A 21,528-nucleotide genomic window follows, 5' to 3' on the forward strand; every position below is an offset into this window, starting at 1 on the left:
CAGGCAGTTCTTGTTTTATAGATTAACAGTGCCCTCTAGGAGGTGAAGTTTTATCCACATTTGTGATGTCATGCTGCTTCTGTGGCAGGTTATTCAAGACGGTGGCCCTCTTTTATAAAGGCACGCTAAGGGGCTCATAATCGAAAGAGAAAAACGTCCAAAAACTGGCCTATGTCGGCACTTGGACGAACATTTCTCAAAAACGTCCAAGTGCCGATAATAAAACCGGGTTTTGAACGTATTTCTAAATGACCCAGGCCTTCATAGTGCCGATGAATAACCAAAGCTAAATGGGGCATTTTGGGAGGCGTGTCAAGAGCGGGAGTTGGGCAGGATGTGGGCCAGTTCAGACTTAGTCGTACAGCATGTACAGCCCACAATCAACGGAACTTGGACGTTGTGACTTAGACATGTAAAGCATGGTCTAAGACACAAAACCCCACCTAAAGTCACCAGATAAGCATTGCAAACATATAAAACAGACTCCCACACACTACCACAATGATCACCGACCCCCCCACCCCCATAAAAATTTTAATCACAACTTTAAAATTTAGCCTCCAGACCATCATCACCTGGCCGCCTGGCATAGGAAAACCTAGTTGTGCTGCACAGAGGCGTCTTAAACCATCTTGGGGTTGGGTTAGGGACCCATGGAGAGGACGACCCATGCCCATAAGCACCTGTAATCACTACATTGATATTGAAACATGTGCACTCCCCTATAAACTCCCAAAACCCTTTTTGTACTGGCATATAAGTGGCTCCTGCAGCCATAAGGGCTATTGGGGTAGAAGATAAGTGGGTCTAGGGGATTCTGGAGGTGGTTTGGGGGCTCACTATAACCTATAAGGGAGCTGTAGGGAGGAGAAGCCATGGCACCCTTTTTGTGAAGTTCACAGCAGTGTCCTGTAAGGTACCCCACTGTTTAGGTGGCATGTCTGGGTGTGCAGTCCATCACTTTGCAGACCCCTCCCATGTCCAACAGGGCTTGTTCTAGGCGTTTTGGACTTGGACGGAAAGTTGTACGAAAATGTTGTATAAAGATTGACGATTTAGTGGCTTGGACGATCAGATCGGCAGGACTTATAATTAGACGATTTTTGAAACAAAAAAAAAGTTGGACGTATCTTTCAAAAATGTGTCTTAAGCTCTTTTTAACTTTAGATGACTTGTGAGATGGACGTAAACGGACTTAGACGTCCCTTTCAATTATGCCCCTCCATGCTTTTTGTATGAAGCTAACCCACAAAATATTTACAGAGATCCACAGTACAATCTTCTTTGCAGTTTTAGAGAATGGTCAAGTAAACTTTAATTATTCAAATTATGAACCATTAGAAATAAGGGACATGGATGACAGTATGGAAAATGACCACACAGACTTCCATGCAAACTGTACTATTAAAAAAACAACAACTTAGGTACCAAATTCATAGGTTAATGTTTGTTCAATTAATTAGTATACGCTATAAAATTTAAAGCTTATTAATGAACCATATGAGTACCAATAAATGGATATCTCTATGCTAGTACATTCAGTTTTTTGGGATTTTTTTAAAAACTTGAGTATGATAATCAGTTAGGGGTCCTTTTACTAAGCTGTGGTAAGAGCTAGTACGTGCTAGCAAAACTTAAAAAGGCTTACTGTGGGATGTGCTCAGGTGTGCGTGTGAACTGTGCACTAAAACATATTTTTCATTCTTTGGCTGAGGGGGCTTGTCTTGGGAATAAAATGTATGTCTGTGCTAATCAGTTAACACATCTTCATTACTGTGCCCTAAGACCCAGATTCTCTCAAACAGTAAAAAATGCTATTGAAATGACATTTTTAACTGAATTCAAAGCACCTGCCGCTACCAGAATCATGCCACCATAGGCACTTTAGGTCATCGAAGGCCAATGTGGGAATGGATAATGCCAAATGTGGTGTTAGGCAGCCTAATGCACTTATGGAGGTACAATTCACATCATAGACAGGCACCAGAAATGTAGGCCAGGAAAACCCTGACCTACATTTTTGGTGCCTACATTTGCCAGATTCTGTATCTGGTGCCATCACGTAATTCCAAGACAAAAACCAGGAGAAAAATTCCAAGACAAAAACCAGGAGAAAAACCTCCACAAAAGTCAAGAACTAAATGGTCCAAAATGTTGTTGGTGTGCAGTCATAACCACCTTTATTTCATAAACTTTAAAATGACCACTCCCCATTCAAAGGTTTTACACACACAGCCAGCCTCTTCTGTAGTATCAGCTCTGAAGCAGTTGCTCTAACTGAACATTTCTTGAAAACAAATTTTAAAAAAACAACAACAACCTCTGATTACCTCAGAGCTGTGTTGTCCAGAATTCCATAGATGCAGAATTCCAAAAGCTGCTGAGCTAAATAGCTTTCACATATCAAAATATTGAGGAAACAGCTCTGGGAGCACGGATCCAAGATGGCCGACGGGGCAGCTAGCTGAGCGTCCCGATTAGACCGAGAGCGAGTACCTGTTTGTTTGTTTTTTCTTCCTTCGCGGTGTTTACCTCATCCAGCAATGCCGAAGAGAAGGGGACGAAGTGCCGCTGTAGCCTCGCGGCGCCCTGACCCCGCTAGACTCGGCAACATCGAGGAACTAATACGCCGGATGCAGGAAGTGTCGGCGGTGGCGTCGGCTTCCCCGCTGGGAGCACTCGTTGGTGAGCAGGATGTGGTCTCCCCGGGCTTGGAAATAACGTTAAGCCCCGACGCCAGAACACCACCCCCTCTTCCTCAGCATACCAGCTCCCCTCGGACAGCAGAGCCATCTGAGGTTGGTGAGCTCCTGTTCAGTGAGGCTTTGGTCATCGGACAGGGGAGAATGGATGTGGACTCCTGTGTTGTGAGTCCGGTAATGGCTGAGGCTCAGAGCAGCAAGAGGGAATGCAGCTCCCAGGAGAACAGCATGCAGGAGGAAAGGTCAGCTATAGCTAATTTTCCTATACAAAAAGTACAAACTGTTGAAATAGAGAAACCCAGGGAAATAACTCTTGAGGCGATATGGGATCTGGTGGCAGATTTGGTAAAATCTATAAAACCTCAAATTTCCCAAATTGAATCAAAGCTAAATATCCATGAAACAAATATTAAAGGTTTACAAACAGATTTTCAGGACCTTAAAGATTCAAATGCTGCCACTAAACAACTTAGTGAAACGTTAATGAAAGACAATATAAATATGAGAAGAAAATTGGAAGCTTTAGATAATCTTTCTCGTAATAACAATCTCAGGTCGATTAACTTTCCTAGAGTGGCAACAATATCTCCGAGAGAGATGATAAAAAGATATATGGTAGAAATTTTGGATATTTCAGAAGAACTGCTTCCACCTTTAACTCAAGCTTATTATCTGCCTATTCGGAAAATTGAAGGACAACATCAAAAATATCAAGAACCACAACAACTACCTACAGAGGTCCAACAGAATTTAAATGTTTCACTGATATTAGAACAGTCGGACAAGGAAATTGCGACACCAGCAACTTTACTTGGCACCGGATAAAAACTGGTTGCTGAGACTTTTCTTCAAAAACAAGTCAAAAGAATTTTTGGGATTTAAAATACAAATATTTCCAGATCTGGCTCGAGATACCCAAAGGCGTCGTCGTGAATTTCTGATTTTGAAGCCGGGAGTTATCGCTTTTGGAGCCTCTTTCTTCTTAAGACACCCATGTAAATGTGTAATACTATATCAAAAGCAAAAATATGTTTTCTTTGAGCCTATACAACTGACAACCTTTCTGTCAGCTGCATACCTGAAAGCTGGGATTAATACAACATGAGTGCTCATTATTTGATTAGGTCACTTTCTTCAGGTAAGTGTTCCTGTTTTTCTTCTTATTGATATATTGCTAAGATTTATGTAAGGCTCACCGTTTTACATCTTGGATCCATAATATGAGGACTTGAGGAGGAGATTAAGATTATTTTTCTTTGATTATAACTATTGTCTCGCTTGGAATGTGTTCTTTAATTCCTCTTCTTTCTGTACAAGTGTATACTTGATTGTTTATTTGAAAATTGATAAATAAATAATAAAAAAAATAAAGAAAATATTGATTTTTCCCTGATAAATTTTAAATTGTAATTATTTGTAACCACTGATTACGTTGTACAGACTTTGATCCTGCCTTATAACCACTTACCAAATACCTTCATGTTAAGGGATGGAGGGATTCATGAACATCGTGTGGCACTTCAGTAGAGTGGATAGGGAGTGATTGGGGATGTTTCTAGGAATGCTGCTTGGGGGGAGGGGATTGCATCTATCACAGTTTCTGCCAAAGCATTTACCATTCAGTGAAGTCCCAATTCTATAAACAGTACCTAAATCATAGGCCCTCTTTTACAAAGGTGCGATAAGCGTTTTATTGCGGATTTAGCACGTGCTAAATCAATGCGTGTGCTAACCGCTAACGTGTCCATAGGATAACATGCATGCATTAGCATTTAGCACGTGCTTAGCGCGCGCTAATATTTAACACACGCTAAAAAGCTTAGCGCACCTTTGTAAAAGAGGGGGTTAGTGTCAAGTTTATTAAGGCTTTATATACCGCTTAAAAATGTATCCTATACTGTTTACATAATACAAAGTTAAAAATATTTTAAAACAAGATGGTCAGACATATACCATTAACAATATGGTACAAACAATGAGGGAAAGAACAAAGGATACAAAAAGAAGACAGGCAGGGTTACATACCCCTTCTTTTGCAAAGATGCGCTAAGCTTATTAGCATGCGCTAAATATTAGCATGTGCTAAACACGCACTAAACACTAATGTGTGCATGTTATCCTATAGACGCATTAGCGGTTAATACTTGTGTTGATTTAGCGTGTGCTAAATTCACGCTAAAACGCTTAGCGCGCCTTTGTAAAAGAGGGTCATAGTTTCCTTAAAATAAAAAGAAATTGATGGGGGATGGTCCTATTTATAGAATCACGGCTAGTGTTGCCCTGCATGGACTTAAACACTGGTAAGTGCCTGAAACTTAGGCACACTCTATTTAAGCCAGGGTTTTCTTGACCTAAATACTGGTGCCTAACGCACCTACAGTTCACCCTTGAAGTGCTAATTGCTATTTATCGGCACTGATTAAGCTGTAAACATAATTAAGTTGGACACCTAGAGTGACTAGGTAACTGTAGGTGTCATTTATAGAATCAGGACCTTAGGCCCGGATTCTCAAATCGGCACCAATTTCTTAGGTGCCGGTAGGCATCCAAGCTCAGTAAAAAAACAACAACATTTTTAACCGAGTTTCAAGGCAACTACTGAAACAATAGGCGTCAGAATTGTGCCTCTATAGGTACTTTAAGCCGCCCAATGCCACTGTGGTCCAGAAGTAGCATTAGGCAATCTAAAGCACCTACGTAGGTGGGATTCATGACAAAGATAGGTGCTGGAAATGTATGCCTGGAAAACTCTGCCCTATATTTCCGGTGACTATCTTTCCCGGAGGCGCAATTCTCTATATGGTGCTATCACGTGATTGACATGCGATTGGAGGCTGCTTTTTAGGTGGGCGCTGATTTTGGTGCTATAAATAAAATCCAGGCCTTAGTGTAAACAGGGCAGATGCTAGGCACATCCCCCACAGTTATCACACAGGCTTTACCCTTACCCCATATTAATTACAGTATACTTAAATGTTTATTTATTTATTCGATTTTCTATACCGTTCTCCCAAGGGAGCTCAGAACGGTTTACATTAATTTATTTGGGTACTGAAGCATTTTCTCTGTCTGTCCTGGTGGGCTCACAATCTATCTAATGTACCTGGGGCAAGGGGGTATTAAGACTTGTCCAGGGTCACAAGGAGCAGCATGGGTTTGAACCCACAGCCCCAGGGTACTGAGGCTGTAGCTTTAACCACTGCACCACACACTCCCCTGTAATCAATATAAAAACTTATCATATTAACTCTAAAAAATCTGCTTATTAATAACCATTAATACTATTAATAACTAGGTCCAATTTCATAAAACAGGACTTGCAGTAAAATAATATATACTATTACCATTTGCACATGCTGACACAGTAGCACATATTAACAACTTTAGCTGAAATATGATTTTGTGCTTATGAGAATGTTCCTCTTTGGGTAATTAAATTAAAGCATTAATTTCTAGATTTCTAAATCAATGTTGCACATACTAAAAATTTTAAGGCATATTAATGAACCAAATAGGCACTAATGAATGCACATCTCTATTACATGAAATGCTTTGCGTAAATACGTAGAAAGTGGGAGTAGAAGCATTATGATGCTTTCGATAACTATTTTTAAAGTCAACCAAGAGTAAAACGAATAATGTCATTCCAATCTAATGAATAAAAACATGATCCAATCAAATTTACATACTGAATTATATTTCAACAATTAGTCCAAAGTGAATATTAAAAGTGATACACATAAATGGAGAATTCAGTAGGAGTGATGCAATCATGTTCAATTACTATAGGTTTGATTGCAATGACAAGTAAAAAGAGAGGCACATTTTCAAGAAATTGATAAAAGATATATAAAACATTATGGGCTCCTTTTACTAAGCTGTGTTAAGGCTTTAACGCACAGAATAGCGCACGCTAGATGCTAACGCCAGCATTGAGCTGGCATTAGTTCTAGCTGCATAGCATGGGGCTAGCGCAGGGGTAGGGAACTCCGGTCCTCGAGAGCCATATTCCAGTTGGGTTTTCAGGATTTCCACAATGAATATGCAGGAGATCTATTTGCATGCACTGCTTTCAATGCATATTCATTGGGGAAATCCTGAAAACCCAACTGGAATACGGCTCTCAAGGACCGGAGTTCCCTACCCCTGAGTTAGTGCATGCTAATCTGTTGCATGCGCAAAAACGCTAGTGCACCTTAGTAAAAGGAGCCCTATATTTAAAGCTGCAGTATGGGGTCCTTTTACTGAAGTGTACTAATAAGTTACCCTTGGATTTTTTTTTTTTCTATTACAGTGATACCTTGGAATCCAAACCTAATCCGTTCCAGAACCCCATTCGAGTTCCAAAGTGTTCGAGTTCCAAGACAATTTTTCCCATTGAAAATAATAGAAACTGGATTAATCCGTTCCTGGGTCCCACAAACTCAAATTATTACAGGAAATACATTGGATTTTAAGGTAAAATATTAACAAATATTCCAAAGCAGCATTCAGATTCTGGGGCACAAACACACATATACAATGTGCAGGATTCCAAAACAAAATTTATTACAAAAAAAGTTTGGATTCCAAGTTGTTCGAGTTCTGGGGCGTTCAGATTCCGAGGTACCACTGTATATGTTATAAAGACTTTCATACTATAGACTGGAGAGAGCAAACAGCTTACAAGAGTAAAAGGGAAATATACTAAACAAAGAGATCTATCAGACAGTAGGGAAAGAAATGTTATGGCACAAAAAATAAACTTGCCAAACTTTCAGGACTTCACAAGTTAAATAAAACAATAATTAAGTGCTTAAAAATCACCAATTAAGTGCTAAAACACTAACAGGTGTTTAGTGAAAGAAGTGGTCAGTGCTTTACATTTCTCCAATATGGTGGAAAGAAATACTAGGAACCATCATTGCATGTCAACTATTCCCCTCCACTGCAATATTATTAAAATATAGTAACTTATCTGAAAAAAAAAAAAATCAGATGATAATGCAGTGAGTGTCCATGATGTTAATACCGTTCATGTTCCTGCTGGAGCAGAAGAATATGCCACCTAGTGCATGTATGAAAGCACCTTATGGTATATTCGCTATAGGACTGGAAGCCAGTGCAATTTTTTCAGGACTGGGGTGATCATTGAAATAAATGCATACTCCTTGTGGCACTAGACCACCTGTTTGTAACCCTGCAGGGGTAAAGCAAGACTCTCCTCCAGAAACAGATGGGACTTCAGGTCATTGTCATAGGCAATGCTTACTCAGAAGTGTTCCAATGATTGTCAGTTGGTATAATATGTTGATAAGCTGATAACGATCCCATGCCATGGCAGATACCCTACATTATTATGATATCAGCAATGCCTCCAATGATTAGATAACATTGTGATAGATGATTAGCCTTTACTCTGCTGTTATGCTTATGAAACCACAGGAATGTGTTATGACATCACTTTAGACCAGGGGTGTCCAACCTTGGCCCTCATCAGGTTGGGTTTTCAGGATTTCCCAAATGAATATGCATGAGATCTATTTGAATAAAATGGGAGCAGTGAGTGCAAATAGATTTCATACAAATTCATTGGAGAAATCCTGAAACCCTGACTGAACTGTGGCCCTTCAGGACTGATACGAGGTGCTATCCAAAAGTTTAGAGAATTGAATTGTAAAAAAAAAAACTTACTGAAACTCCTAGTTTCCACCATCTTCTTCGAAGTAGTCCCCTTGAAAATGTATACAGTGATCCAAGCATTTTTCCCTCCTGTGATTCTGCCTGGATCTCTTCAATCATATTAAAACGGCACCCTTTAAGTCATAATTTCATTTTGGGAAATATTAAAAAAATCATAGGGGGTAAGGTCAGGCAAATAGGGAGGATGCATAATCACTGTAATGTTTCTGAAGTCAGGAATTATCAAACAACGCGTGAGTAGGCGCATTGTCATGCTGGAGCATCCGATTTTTGTTTTTCCACTTGTCGGGGCATTTGCGCTGAATGCTCTCGCTCAAACACTTCAAAACCTGTCACGTATGACTGTCCTACTATCTCACAAGCATCGTGGATAGTTTGCCTATGATCTACAAGGATAGTCTCAGAAACTTTAGTTATGGTTTCCGGTGTTGTGCTTGTTGATGGTCATCCGGAATGGTCATCGTCGTGGACAGATGTTTGCCCGTTCTTGAAGCGTTTGTACCAAAGAATGTTTTGATTTGCACATGGCATTATCTCCAAAGGCTTCTCAGAGCATACGATGCATTTCTGCAGCAGTTTTTTTTTTAAGTTCAAAACAAAATTTGATGCAGATTCTTTGCTGAATAAAATCCGTCATATCAAAATCTGCCGAGTCACTAAAACACAATATTACAAAATCACACAGAACAAAACATGACCACTCAGTTGCACGCCTGTTGGCACACTGATTCACAAAGCATACTGCTAGACACCTCTAGCGGTGGGTGGGTATACTATATCCAGTTTGCGCGTGCTGTTCACATTCCCCAAACTTTTGGGTAACACCTCGTATTGGACACCCCTGATCTAGAGGCCTTTACCTAAATCACAGTGGTTGATAAGGCTAAGAGTTCTTCACATTGTCTGAATTCCTTTGTCTTGCATTAGACAAATCCTACAATTTAATAGGGTCACAAGTTGTTTTCTTTAGAGAAGACATGCCTAGGCAAGTCTTAATAGAAGCAAAAGTTTAACTGTATTGGAGCACAGAGTATCGCATATATAAGCTGCTATAGAAAGCAAAGTAGGGAAGGAACTTGTACACATCAATCTGGGATATAGAAAAATTTTATTTAAAATAAATGACAATTATAAAGCAAACATACTATATTGCCATAAGACGGTATATCAAAATCAATCTATCTTTCAAACCCGACATGGTCCATGTTTTGTTTTGTTTTTTTAAAAGCCTGCCTCACGGGGTGCAGATGATTATCCGATAGATGATGCTCAAGACTTACAGGAACATAACCATCTGATAACTCTGCTTATAGCTAAAAGATACAAGTTCTATAATGAAAGGCTTGGGTTTACAATATCATTTCACTAGAACTGCATGACCAAGCATAGACCATTTGCGATAAGTGATAATCATCTGTACCCCTGAGGCAGGCTTTTTTTTTTTTAAAGCCGAAACATGGACCATGTTGGACTTGCGAGATAGGTTGATTCTGATATACCGTCTTATGGCAATAAAGCATGTTTGCTTTATAATTGTTGCTTATTTTAAATAAAATTTTTCTATATCCCAGGTTGATGTGTACAAGTTCCTTCCCCAATTTGCTCTGTATAACACATTTCTCATGGGGTTTCTTTCCTTTTTTTTTTTTTTGGGGGGGGGGGGTAGAGTAGATCTATATAAGCTGCACCACAGGTATGGCATAGTTAATCTCTGCAATACACTAGTTATATTGTGGCAAGGTAGGTTATTCCTATATTGCCACCTGGGTTGGTGCTGTCCCTCAAAATGATAATTTTTCCCCCTAGCAGTATCATTCTAGGTGGCAGCAAAGGGGATCTGATGCCACATGGTATCATGGATCAGGCCTCTTAACACCCTAGGGTGAGCTCTGGTGAGGATCAGGTGGCAGAATCATTAGGGTCAGGTTTCTCATTGTTGTGGTAGGAAGGGAGCTGGAGAGGAGGCTTAATGGGAGGAGGGAGGGTGTATATATTAGTATTGTGGGACCGGGATCCTGGCGAGGCCTAGTAACTTCCCAGAATCCCAGTCTTGGCGCGAGCGTAACCGTGGTGGACCACAACGGCCTGGTGCCTCCCATAAACTGCACACCACACTGGCCGGGTTTTGTCCAAATATATTACTTTTATTTATCCACAAGGAAAGTTTCAAACAAAAAAGGTCAAAGTTTGGCATTCAAAGTAAAAACCCAAAATATTTTCTCTTGTTCTGCTTTCTTTCTCTCATGTGCCAGTTCTTTTCACTGCACCCTCAGTGCTGGCCAATACAAGTTCACAAATTAAGAACATAAAATACAGTTCAGGTTAGGTGTTACTTCCCCAAGCAGTGCTAGAACCGTACCTGCCTTGGTAATAGTTAGGCTACCTGGTTCTAGGCACTAATTAGGCTTCTGGTAGATTTGAGTGGCAGTTCCCTTTTACTAGGAGCAGAGGGACTTGTGCTCCCACAGGTGTGGCCACTATACCACTCATCTAACACAAAAGTAAATTCAGCAGCTTCCAGCCCAGCTTGAAACACGGATACAAAATCCTTTCCAAAACATAAAACCCAAAAAGGAAGAAACAAAAAAAACCCTTTCACCAAGGAAAAAGGACATTCAGGCTTTCCTAAACCTCTTCCCATTCCATAGGGTGTTCTTCCTCAGAAGACATAGCATTATTCTCTAACCAGTCCATGTCACAAACCTCAGATAGTGTCTCAAGGTTTTGCATTTCCTTATCCTGGTGAGAACTTCCCAAGGCTGGCCAAAAGTTAGCTGCTTTAGCTGGGTTCCTTCTCAGCTTCCATTCCCAGCTGTCCCTCCCCTCTCACTGACGAGGGAGCTTCAGAAAAAGGGAGACTCGGCACATAACCACGCCCCCTCACAGCAGCTTTAGCTAATTCCTTAAAGAGCCCTGTCCTTCCCATTCCAGCCTGAGCTCTGTGAACATTTAAAGGGACAGGCTCCCTCTTAACCTTGTGCTCAGGATTTTCCCTATACTCAGGATATTTCTTCTCCTTAGTCCCTGGCACATTATTAATGCTTCCCTGCTCTTTTCCCTGGGCTTTTCCCTGGGCTTTATTAGGACTAGCCAGATCCCTGTCACAGTATATATGTTTACTATAGGTCTTTGGATATTTATCTATCTAGGTGTCGGTAGAGTACCTACTGCTGCCTAACTTACAGCGCCATTTAGAGAATTTGGCCCAAAGTCTGACAAGCATACCTGATAATCTGCATTGGCTTACTTTTGATTGCTGCTGTATGGATCCTACAGCTATGTTGTAGTTCCAGACTCTGTATCAAGCACTTGGAACAAAGTAGACATGGGGAAAAAATTTGTCCTCGGCTTTGTCCACGTGAGCTCGGCCCCACCCCTGCCCCGTCCCTGTGAGCTCGGTTCCCATCCCTGCCCTATCCCCATGAACTCGGTCCCCATTCCCGCCCTGTCCCTGTGAGCTCAGTCTTTGTCCCTGCCCCATCCCTGCAAACCATCTGATCCCATCTGCACAAGCCTCAAATAGTTTTATACTGAACTTATTTTATTAAAATATAAAAAGAAACAATATTCTGTACAATTGCCATTTTATAAATCACAAATAATATAGAGCAAAGATCAACAAAACCTCTGTGTCCCCTCTCTTCCTCCTCACGAATATCCCCTCCACTATCGAGAAAACTGAAGTCAAATTACTACAGAATAAAATCAAGCTAACAGAATACTTCAGTTACACACGGCAGGAATAGTGTTAATTGAGTACAACTAAGGCAACTACCCCTAGCCCTAAGCCAGCTGAAAGCTAAAGAGACACAGCCTGGGTTTTGCAGTCCCCAGTTATGTCTAACACCAGTTCTAGAAGGATACATATTTCAAATCTGATATATTCTAATTACAGCTTAAAAATATTTTTTTTCCTACCTTTTGTTGTCTGGTCATTTTATTCTTCACATTATATTGGTCTCAGGCTTTGGTTTCTGTTTCCTTCTCTCTACTCTTAACTCACTTGCCAGGGTCTCCTGTCCATTTGACATGTCTTCTTTCTCCATGCTCACCATTCATCTTCCAGCTCTGTGTATATTCAGCAAGCTTCTCTATTTCCTATACTTTCCTTTCTAGTATTTCCCCTGTGCCCATCTCCCTGCCTAATCAAAAGCTCATAGTAGTCCCCTCTTTGAAAGTTATCGGAACTCAACAACATGATATGTTTTTAGTGATGGCTCTGCAACTTTGGAACACTTTGCCTCAGCATGTAAGAGAAGAAAATGATTTGAGTCGTTTTAAAAGTAACTTAAAGAGTTTCCTTTTTAAAGATGCTTTAAATCTTAAATTATGTTCAAATTTTATATTAGTTTCCTTCCAGGTTTCCACTTTTCCCTCCCTAATGTTCTTTCTATCTATGGTTCTACTCTGTACTTTAAAGCATTGAATTGTAGTTCTGTCCCTTTTTACCTTGTGTATTGATTAGTCTGTAAGTCTGTTCGTCTAACCCCATCATTTTAAATTTTAAATGGTATGTCTAAATATATGCCTATATTTTTTATTAATGTATTTCGCTTAGTAAATCTCAATAAGCGATTCATCAGAATTAAAATAAAACTTGAAACTTGATCTCACCATTCTATGATCCCCTCCTTTATAATGTTATGCTCCCCTCCCCCCCCCCCCCCCCACCCAGCCATCATCTTCCTTCTGTGTTCTTATTCTCTCGGTTGGAAGTTACATCAGAAGGAGGGACCAGCAAGAAGGTTCTGGTCAGAGCAGCCCTGCATACAGGAAGCTTCTAAAAGGCTGGTAGGCCCGTCCTGGAGGCATGAAGGGCTGACCCAGGAGAGTTGCAGGTTTATTGGGGTTTGTTACCGCCTGCCTTCAGGAAGGAGGTAGGGTGCGAGTGTGGGAGGCTGTTGGACTACGATAGGGAGGGAGGGGGCTGTTGGAATTATGAAGCTGGGGGCTGCTACTGCACCCACAATTGTAAGGGAGACTGCTGGATGCACGATCATAAGGAGGCCTGCTGATTGGGAGGGGTGGGAAGGGAGGCAACTTGCAGCAGATACTGTACTACGAGGACAAGGCCTTTCACCGCTCCATGGGGTGGTGAATGGCCTTGTCCCCATATCTGCGGAAACCATTTGTTTCCTCCATTTCTCCCACAGCTAGCCACAGGTAACAGTCACCGTGTCATTTTCTGTGAGGAACTACAAAGGAGGCTGCTCCCTGTTCTACAGGTAAGGGGAAGGGGTGGGTGGGGTAGAACAAAGAACAAACACTCCATGCAGCATCACTTTTAAACATGTGTATAGCACAAATGTACAACTTCTAAAGTGCACAAAATCCTGGTGGGCAAAGCTTTTTATTTTTTTTTTCTCCAGCTAGTGAAAATGAAAATACTGAGAATCCCCACAAGCACTGCGAACATCCTATATCATGCTAGGGAAAGCTCTCTTCTCCATCCTTCTTTCCCCACGCAAAATGCTCTGTTCAAATGCCTCAGGCATACCTATTAATGAGCTGGGATTCATTGAAGGGCTTTTCTTTGAATCCTGCAATGTAACATGCTGTAACAGCATGATTAAGATCTTAGCATTAATTTGCAGAGCAAAGCATAACTCATTGCTAACAAAGGAAGCTTTAAAACAGGAACACTTTTTTAAAAAGCACAGCAGTAAAGATTTTTGCTCTTACCTGCAGTACAAGGCACTGCTCTCTCCCTGTGTCTTATACCACATGCAACCTTATTTATTACAGAATCTAGCACTGAGATAAGAACATAAGAACATAAGAAATGCCTCTGCTGGGTCAGACCAGAGGTCCATCGTGCCCAGCAGTCCGCTCACGCGGTGGCCCAGCAGGTCCAGAACCTGTGCAGTAATCTTCTATCTATACCCCTCTATCCTCTTTTCCAGTAGGAATTTGTCTAATCCTTTCTTGAACCCCAGTACCGTACTCTGCCCAATCACGTCCTCTGGAAGCGCATTCCAGGTGTCCACCACACGTTGGGTAAAAAAGAACTTCCTAGTATTTGTTTTGAATCTGTCTCCTATTAACTTTTCCGAGTGCCCTCTTGTTCTTTTATTATTCAAAAGTTTGAAGAATCTGTCCCTCTCTACTCTCTCTATGCCCTTCATGATCTTATAAGTCTCTATCATATCCCCTCTAAGTCTCCTCTTCTCCAGGGAAAAGAGACCCAGCTTCTCCAATCTCTCAGCATATGACAGGTTTTCCATACCTTTTATCAGACGCGTCGCTCTCCTCTGAACCCTCTCGACTAACGCCATATCCTTCTTAAGGTACGGTGACAAATATTGGACGCAAGTACTCCAAATGCGGACGCACCATTGCCCGATACAACGGCAGAATAACCTCTTTCGTTCTGGCTGTAATACCCTTTTTGATTATACCAAGCATTCTATTCTGCAGACTGACTTGGGATTTCAGGATCCTAATGAAAAAGACCCTGCAGAAGTACCATGGAGTTAGTTGCTCCCTGTATAGCAGGTGAGAAAAAGGAAAGGGGAACAAAAATTTAGAGCAATTGGGTATCTAAGCAAAATGGAGATCATGCACTTGCCAACTCCCATCTTCATGTTCAAAGTCCCCACCCTTGACACCATCTCGTAGACTTCCCCCTCATTCCTAACTGCAGCTACCTCCCATTTTCTTATTCCTATTCTAAACTGCTTAGACCAGTGGTTCCCAACCCTGTCCTGGAGGACCACCAGGCCAATCGGGTTTTCAGGCTAGCCCTAATGAATATGCATGAGAGAGATTTGCATATAATGGAAGTGATAGGCATGCAAATCTGCTCCATGCATATTCATTAGGGCTAGCCTGAAAACCCGATTGGCCTGGTGGTCCTCCAGGACAGGGTTGGGAACCACTGGCTTACACCTACCTATGATCCAGTTCCTTATTTCTAATCTGCCTACCTTTACCCTCCCCCGCTGCCCAAAACCCTTTCTCCAGCTAAGTGCCAGACCCCGCCTGCTTGTGTTTCCGACTTCCCTATATGGCAAGGTCAGTTTCTGTTTCTGCACACTAATGGACTAACTCTATACAGTATATGGTGCTAAAAACTGCATTCAGAAATTTGAGAACATACCAAATTTCAATGCAGCAATGTAATTGAATAATAAGCCAATTAGTGCTGATATAATTGGGTGGTAATAATCAGCGATTGGTGCTAATTGACATTAATTAAAATTTATATGTGCATTTTTAGGTGCCAGGATTTGTGCATAAAATTTATGTGTGGATCCATATGAGGGGCATGAGCGGATTGGAGGCATTCCAGGAATTTACATGCTGTCTTATAGAATAAGGGAGATCCATGCACAATTTAGGCACAAGACTTTGCACCAGGTTTAACTCAGTGTAAATCCTTATGCCCAAAACTGGCCACGGATCCCAGCATCAAATGGTCTACTATAAACAACACCCAAATCTGAGTGTTATTTATAGAATAGTGTTTGACAAAAAATTATATCAGCACCATTTATAGAATTGAGTCCAAGCTGTGCATTAAGAGCTAGATTCAATAAATAGCAACCAAAGTCAGGCTCCGTGATGATCCACGCTGTTAGCATTCTGTTAAGGGTGCTTTGTGCAAAGCTTCCTTTATAGAAAATTGGCCTAGCACGCATTATGGGCCATATTCTATATATTGGCACCTAGTGATGCCTAATTGAAATCCGTGCATACCCCAAATTGTTTCATTTATCTTAACCCTTTAATTGGCGGATGGTGAAATGGCTGCTTTACATAACTTGATGTTGAACAAGAGCAATAGTGCCACGTAACAGGCATTTGGAGATGCAGATAGAAACTCATGTTGCATCTGAGCAACAATGTCAAATAAAGGATTAAATGGCATAATTTAGCACATTGCTACAGAGCAATATACAGTTAAACCTTGGTTTATGAGCATAATTCATTCCAGAAGCATGCTTGTAATTCAAAGCACTCGTATATCAAAACTAATTTCCCCATAAGAAATAATGGAAACTCAGACGATTCGTTCCACAACCCCAAAACTTTAATACAAAATACTATGCATACTTGTATTGCAAGACCTCGCTCATTTAGAACAGTTACTACACTTCTGCAGCGGCAGAGAGAGAAGAACCATTGGCTCAGTTGTGATGATGTGACATATGTATACTGTATGTACTTGTATTGCAAAATTTTGCATGTTTAGAAGAGTTACGACACTTTTGCAGTGTCAGAGAGAAACGAACCATCAGCTCAGTTGTGACGTGCGCATACTGTATGTACTTGTATTGCAAGACATTGCTTGTACATCAAGTTAAAATTTAATAAAATGTTTTGCTTGTCTTGCAAAACACTTGCAAACCAAGTTACTTGCAATCCAAGGTTTTACTGTATATGTGACCCCATAATCTAATTATAAATTCAAATCTTGAAGGCATAAAATGCTTATTCTAATGAAAATGAACTAATAACCAGTTAGTTCTTCTTCTGTTGACAGGTCCTGGCCTCCCAGCTAGTCGTACTTCAAAGAGACAGTCAGTTCTTTATCCTCTAATAGAATCTGGGAAACTCTGTACATAGCTTTTCACAATGACATTGATAATATACTTTTTTCTGTTGAAATGGCTTGGCATCACTGCCATTTTCTTTTCACAGTAGCACAACTAACTTTCCCTCACTACATCGGTAAGGCCTGGGAAACACTGCCAATCTATCTACGAGGGGGCCGATGAAAAGTTCTCAGCTCAACCGAGAAGAGAATGATGTGGAACCATGAAACTTACAAGTTGTTCCACACTTTTCTTGACATTTTTCATTCCATTTCATATCATTGAAAGAAAAAGTGTCAAGAAAAGTGTGGAATAGCTTGTAAGTTTCATGGCTCCACATCATTCTCCTCTTGGTTGGGATGGGCTGAGAACTTTTCAGCAGCCCCTCCTATCTGTATCTTGTATGTATGAAAATGAATAAAGATTTACAAAAAAATAAAAAATAATAAAGTCATTGGTTGCCCTTCCATCTAGAGCAGGGGTGTCAAAGTCCCCCCTTGAGGGCTGCAATCCAGTCGGGTTTTCAGGATTTCCCCAATGAATATGCATGAGATCTATTAGCATACAATGAAAGCAGTGCATACAAATAGATCTCATGCATATTCATTGGGGAAATCCTGAAAACCCGACTGGATTGCGGCACTTGAGGAGGGACTTTGATACCCCTGATCTATAAGAATTCATACTTTCAACTTTATATGATGCCTTTGTAAGATGATTTTTTTAAAAAATTCAGGATATAGTATTAAATATTTTAGTGTGAATTTTGGGGATTGTATTTGAGCTTCAACGGATTCTTTTATTTGTTGTTGTTATTTTCCAAATTATTTGCTAGCAGTTTAAAATAAATATATCCCACATATTGACTCTTAACATTATTGTTCTTAATAACATAGGGGTCCTTTTACTAAGGCGCGCTAGCCATTTTAGCGCGTGCTAAGCACTAATGTGTTCATAGGATATAATGGGCACGTTAGCATTTAGCACTTTTTAATATTTAGCGTGCGCTAAAACGGCTAGCGTGCCTTAGTAAAAGGTCCCAATAGCTGTTCCTATGAGAATTTCTTCATTTTCCTTTCAAACCCTAAAAAAGAGAGCTATGGATCATTTCTTCTAGGTTGATATCATGTATGCTATCTTTGACAACCATTTGATTTGTATTCTACTGTGTCATATTCTACTGTGTCATTTTTTTTGGATTCTGGTAATTTCATTGACTGAGGCACAAACAAATTATTTGTTGACCATTCCCAGAAAAACTGTTTGTTGCTCTGTAAACCACTGAAAAATCCAGTACCCTTCTAAATGAAGTCAGACATTTTACCTTGTCATAATAAATCTTTCCATTAGCCAAGAGCATGAAAATGCTGTGTCTTCAAATGCAACAGTATATTCAATTTTACTATGGCTAACTCAAATATATTTTTTTCAGGGTTATCCACTCTATATGTCACCAAAGTAAAGCCCTATGAATACATATAAATTGATTAGTGTCGAAAAGATCTTTAGAAGGATTTAAGAATAAATTTGTCTATATTCCTAGGGCTTCACATTGGTGACATACAGAGTGGATAGTCCCAATGAGTGAACTATGCCTAATAAGATCCACTATTTGGCATCAACCATAGACTAAGGAAGTAATGTAGAAGTCTAATAGCAGTTTTCATGCGATTGACAATTAAATAGTCCAGTCACCATCTTCAACTTCTTTAATTTAGAATGCTTTTAAATCCACTTAGGAGACGAAGGTCCAATTTGGTTGGTTGTAGTCTACCAAGCATCTCATAACATCATTTGTCCAAGAATTCCCAGCTTTCCAAGCTTAATGATCATGGAAGACTTTATTCTACATATAGAAAGACTAGATACCATTACCAATTTTCTTTGGTATAATAACAGCACTGGAATTTATACAGATGATAAAATTTTCAGTACATGAAACTGGTGTTCTGCAAAGTGGTAGACATCCTTGAACACAAGGTTGATTAAGGGGTTAAGGAATTGGAGGAGCTGCCGTACAGCGAAAGATTAGAAAAACTGGGCCTCTTCTCCCTTGAACAGAGGAGATTGAGAAGGGATATGATCGAAACATTCAAGGTACTGAAGGGGATAGACTTAGTGGATAAGGCAAGTTGTTCACCCTTTCCAAGGTAGGGAGAATGAGAGGGCACTCTCTAAAGTAGAAAGGTGATAGATTCCATACAAACGTAAGGAGGTTCTTCTTCACCCAGAGAGTGGTAGAAAACTGGAACGCTCTTCCGGAGTCTGTCATAGGGGAAAACACTTCCAGGGATTCAAGACAACGTTAGATAAGTTCCTGCTGAACAAGGATGTACGCTGATAGGGCTAGTCTCAGTTAGGGCGCTGGTCTTTGACCAGAGGGTCACCGCGTGAGCGGACTGCTGGGCATGATGGACTGCTGGTCTGACCCAGCAGCGGCAATTCTTATGTTCTTAAATTTTAAATGGCAACCTAAAACGAAGGGACTCTATTACAATTTGGAAGGAAACTAGAGGCACCCAATCTTTTAGAAACAGAGAAAAATTAAGTCAGGTAAAGATCTTCATGCCAATATTTAAAGCGAGCCAGTCCATGATATTCAGTGGCACCTAACTGAACAATATTGCTGAATATCAGATCTGACTGGCCATTTCAAAAGCGGTCAGTGGAAGGAAGTGCATTCCAGAGTCAGAGTTGGGGAGGATCTTGGAGCTCTGTGGGTGCTGGCAATATTCAGTGCCAGAGCATGCATAGCTAAGCAAACAATTAGGACTGCATTGGTCATTTAGCTGGGACTTAATATTGTTTAGCACCTGTATAGCTTCTTGGTAGCAGCCAATGTCACTTTTGATCTCTTTCATTTTGTTCTTTCCTTCATGACAATTGTGATCCAGTCTTCCCCCTCCCTCCCCAAGATGACCCACTCTGAGAGATGGCTCTGAATTGAGCTCCCCGTGTGATGCCTCCCACAGGCCCATCTCTAAGAAAGGGCCTCTGAAATGGTCCCCTCCCTCCCGAAATTAGCCCCTCCCTTAAAGCCTACTTATTATCCTTTCTGGACAGGATAGATTCCCACTTTCTCCTGCCCCTAGTGGCTGCCTGCATAAATATGGTGTCTGCAAGCCCCAGAGGTAGTAACACAGTACTATTGCTAGAGGTCAGTCTTCCAGAAATGTTAAAAAAACAAACACACACACACAAACATATATTGAATCAATTTGGATGCCATTCAAACATCTGAATAATGCTTTGGGTAATACTTTTTTGACTCTAGCAAATATATTAATGGGAAGAGATTTATAATGATTGCTAAGAGTTTTCAATGAATCAACAATTAAGGTGAATGTGTTAATTTGGAATAACTACTATAAATGTAAGTCTACAGGAAAGTGAATTAGTTATATTTTAATTCTGTGCTGCTGAAGCAAACTGACAGAATACATTTGAAAAGGCAGTAGAGATAGCCAATTCTAGTTTTCAAAGACTGCATAGAGGTCTGAATTGTCCAAGACACCCACAGTGAATACAAATGAGGTGTGTTTATATCTTAATGCTGTTATAATTCAATTTGCATTTCATGACTATCCTGAAAACCAGACCTATTTAAATTTCTCATGTTGGCTATCAGTGCATTTTGAACAGAAGAGAAATCAGTCTTCGTTATAGAACGTGAAAGGAATTCTCTACACCACAAATCTTGTCCCCAAAAATAATTATTCAAAAATAGAAACAGGATTAAGGAACACTTGGAAACAAAGGGCAGAATATTCAGACCGTGGGAGGTAGCCCAGCTATCTCCCACAGTCGACGGTGAACCTGAAAATTAAATGCTGAGCTATATCCAGCGACTGACATTGAATTTCCAGGTTTTTTTTTTTAGGGGTGGGGGCTGCTAGAAATATGGCCAGCTAAGCCAATATTCATCAGATGACCAGCAAACTTATAACACTCAAACACCTGCTATTAAAGTGATATATATCTTTTTAGTGATTCTATATAACATTGATATATAAGCTATTAAAGTGGTCTATCTGGCTACTAAACTTAGGCCCTCTTTTACTAAGGTGCAATAACCGATTAGCGTGTGCTAATCGATTTAGCGCACGCTAAACGCTAACGCGTGCTAAAACTGCTAGCACACCTTAGTAAAAGGAGCCCATAGAGTTCCTATGAGCATCGGGAGCAGGGCAGGCCATTCAGCGCGGCTCTCTGCACTAAAAACTGCTAGTGCAGTTTGATAGAAGAAGCCCCTAGTAGTGTTATAGAAATGTTTAGCAGTAGTATTAGATTATGAGCCACTCAGATGACTGTCATCAAATAAATGGACTTGATCAGTAAGGATGTACATTTTCTCCAATTATGTTGTTAAAATGATTTCATGATCCCTTCATTTTGACTGTTTGTCCATTTTTGTTTGTATTTTATTATCTATGAATACTTGATTGTGGTGACAGGTTGAGAAATAAAATCTTAAATGTAAACTACTTAGCATAAAGTATGAATATAAGGGTGTCAGGTCAAAAGTGCGCCGGGACAAAGGCGTGCCCAGACAATTGAGCGCAGCGCGCGCCACCGCGCCACTCTAAATTACTGTTTTTAGTGCTCCG

The sequence above is a fragment of the Geotrypetes seraphini genome, chromosome 5, assembly GCF_902459505.1.
Source record: "Geotrypetes seraphini chromosome 5, aGeoSer1.1, whole genome shotgun sequence".
NCBI classification, from domain to species: domain Eukaryota; kingdom Metazoa; phylum Chordata; class Amphibia; order Gymnophiona; family Dermophiidae; genus Geotrypetes; species Geotrypetes seraphini.